Source organism: Bidens hawaiensis, unplaced genomic scaffold (genome assembly GCF_021521415.1).
Source record: "Bidens hawaiensis isolate Kalapana, Puna unplaced genomic scaffold, B.hawaiensis_p1.1 tig00042207_1, whole genome shotgun sequence".
Classification (NCBI taxonomy): Eukaryota; Viridiplantae; Streptophyta; class Magnoliopsida; order Asterales; family Asteraceae; genus Bidens; species Bidens hawaiensis.
The window spans coordinates 96730-100290 of record NW_027505759.1 but is presented as its reverse complement, the minus strand read 5'-3'; positions in this window follow the sequence as shown (position 1 = coordinate 100290).

Genomic DNA, 3561 nt, shown 5'->3' with positions numbered 1-3561 from the left:
TGCATCCAACGTTCCATGTATCCAATCTCAAGAAGTGTTTAGCCGACGAGAACCTTCACATTCCACTTGATGAAGTTCAAGTTGACGAATCCATGCATTTCGTTGAGAAGCCTGTTGAGATTATGGATCGCGAGGTTAAGCAAACCAAGCGCAGTCGTATCCCTATTGTTAAAGTTCGTTGGCAGTCCAAGCGCGGAGCCGAGTTCACTTGGGAAAGGGAAGATCAAATGAAGATCAAGTACCCGCACCTTTTCTCTGCGCAACCTACTTCCAGATAAATTTCGGGACGAAATTTCTTAAAGTAGGGGAGACTGTGACAACTGCCCAATCCGACCCGACCCAGGTACCCGTTTTCTGATCCGATTCTTTTTATGATTTAAAATTTGATTATTAATCTTTGTAAATTTAACATTTAATAAATCGTATATATATATATATAAATTTTTATAATACTTACTCCTAGTAATAATATTCCTTTCCGCCGTCCCGCCTCTTTTGTTTAAACCTTAAGCCTTGAACCCCTTTTTCTCTTAACTCTTTGCTTGTCCTTTGGTGCTTCCCGCCTAAGGATGTCTGCGCAGCTCCACGCGCCAGACTCCTTACAAGGAAGCCTGCGTGAAGCCTAGTTCTCGCAGCGCGCTAAGAACGGTAGTTCTTCCCGCGACGCGTCAAGAATTGTAGTTCTTCCCGCAACGCGCTAAGAATTGTAGTTCTTCCCGCGGCGCGCTAAGGATCTAAGTTCTTCCCGCGACGCGCTAAGGTTTGCTCTGTCTGCCTTCGCCCTCGCGCGTGCGCTCGAGCCTACTCGCGCTAAACCCTTTGAGTCTTCTTCTGTTTAATCCAGCTGTTTACTTTTGTGATGTCTTATCTTCTGAGCTTTTGACCTGACCTATCTTATGTCTGAAAAGCCACTTTTGGCGCAGCATGCGCACCAACCCCATTGGTTGACAGAAAAAGTGACTGACATTATCTTTTGAGATCTGCTTTTCCCATGCTTGACCAGTACCTTTATCTGACCCTCCCATGCCTGTTTACTGTTACCTGTCAGCTTTTCCTTGTCCCCTGCAGCTGCCATATCTTTTGATATCTTTTGCTTTTGGAACCTTTTTGCTTTTGTTATCTTTTGCTTGATCCTGTTGAAGATCTTTTCCCCTTTTCTAGGGATTGTGTTCCCTAGGGTTTCCCTATAAATAATAATGCTATTTTCTTAACACTACACACACAAATACTTATTATCTTTCTCTTCCTTTGCTCTCTGCCGTTGTCCTCAGTTGCCTCCTCTCTCTGCCTTCGTCTTCTCTCCTGTTCTGCCCTGTTTTCCGGTAATCTATAATATATAATAATTTGTTTAAGTTACTTATTAATTATGCTAACTTATAATCAAGACTTAAAACCAATCGTTAAAACAATAATCTTTAATTATAGGTTAACTTGTGCTTGTTTAAAGTTGGTTCTTGCTTTATCTTTCACCACACCGTTTATCAAGTGAGTAATCTCGTATCAAATCCCTTTTTATTTTTAATGTTTTGGGATGTTCATGTGTTCGTACAAACTCGAGTCTTAAACTTGTTTATGAACTTTAGTCGCGTAGTATCCCATGTGTTGAGGACGAAGACTTGGCTGTTTATTTGTATGTGTGGATCATTAACCTTCTTGTCGGTCTATTCCGCAGTTCTCATGGTACCATTAGATGAACACGGGAGAACTATCGTTTATGATTTTCTCTTTTGTTTACACTTGCACAGTTTTTCTTGTTTTTGTGCTCAATTGGGAGCACGGATTGACTATGAGCTATGAATCTTAGACTTGGTCCCGATCTGATTACACCCTTGTTGAAAACCAGACATACACATGTTGCGCGCAGATTTATTGTTATCTATGTATGGTATTAAACTTGATTTCTCACCAACACGCAAGTGTTTGACGTTTTATTTTAACACATGTTCAGGTTTGCTGTAGCTACATTTGGAGCTTGTGGACACATAGGACGTTTTTACTTTTGGACCTAGATTAAAATGTATCAAGACAAGTTATTATTGTTCGAATATTTTGTCTTATAATATATTGATTTATGTTGATTTAAGTTATCTTGTGTTTACGTTGCGCATGCGCGAATGAATATATTTATTAAATATTGACACCCAATAGTGTCACGAGTAATGAAACAATATGTGGCGCCCCGATGTATAATCCGCCTTTGGTCGGGGTGTTACATATGGTAGCTTTCCATGATGCGTAAAAGTTAAAGTGATGTAAACTAAATTTGCTAAACTTAATGTGGAGAATCATTTTGAAGACATGTGCATGTTTCCAGATACATCTCTCCGAATGAAAGGCAGAAAAGCAATTACCCAGTCATACACGAGCCCGTTAGTGTCTTGATCACCAAAAATATTGTACTATCAAGCTTTTATTTCTATTACTATTGAAGCAAATTATAATAAAAATAATAATAATAATAATAATAATAATAATAAATAAAAAATTTAGTGATTGTGTTTACTTATTGCTATTGAAACCATTAAAGTTATTTTATAAACAAGGCTTAAAGGGTCAAATTAGAACTACAGAGATGGGGGCACACAAGTAAGTCCTGTCATGTCTCGAATGAAAGGCTTGTCAGTTTACTGGCACTAAGTCCAACGTTCAACCTTAAAGCCTAAACTTGCTTTTATATAAAATCTTTTGATCAAGCACTAGGGGGTTGGAGTCAAATTGGGGTGATCTGGGAAAAGCCAAATACGCTTTGAGAAGAGATAGGAGGCATCACAGGTCCATGAGTGATGTCCATCTAAGCTTTATGCTGAACTGAACCTAATTCATATCACTGATGCAATGAAAATCATGCTAAGTTCGTTATACCTGCTATCAACCTGTCTCTTCATGTCATAATAACGCTGAACATGAATCCTTGTGACAGCACCTTAAACAATATGATTCCATGTTCGGATCTTTTCATAAAAGGCGGTGTTTTTAGCGAAAACTGAAATTTGATCCCAAATTTTTGCTAAATTATAAGAAGACCGGGTGATTAAATTGGTTTTATTTGTTGTTTTGGTTTTATTTTATTTATTTTATTTTTTACTGTTGTCGAAAAAAATGCGTTAAAAATTTGTTATATTTGGTTTAGCTGGTATGATCTCATCTCAAGTCTTTTCAAGAAAATTAAAAAAAACAGAAAAATAAAAATCATAAAAATATGTCTGTCTTATTTTGTTTTATTTAATTGTTTTCAAAAGTATTTTGGTTGTTCTTTCAAGACTGATTTCTTGCAACTGAAGCATATGTAGTATCTGAGAATCAAATTGGATGATGCTGTCAAAAAGGGGGAGATGAAAGATTATTGGATGCAGATGCTGAAGTTGCTGATCACTGAAGTTGCTGATTATGTTCTAGTAAAGATTTTGAAGATCTTGAAAGCATCAGTCTAAGGGCAAGATTGTTTGGTCATAAATTGGTTAGACTAACGCATATCAAAAGTCCACGGCATGATCAAGACTAAAGTGATGTAAACGAAGACGAGTTGAAGAATTACATTAGTGTAATACCGAAATTCCTATG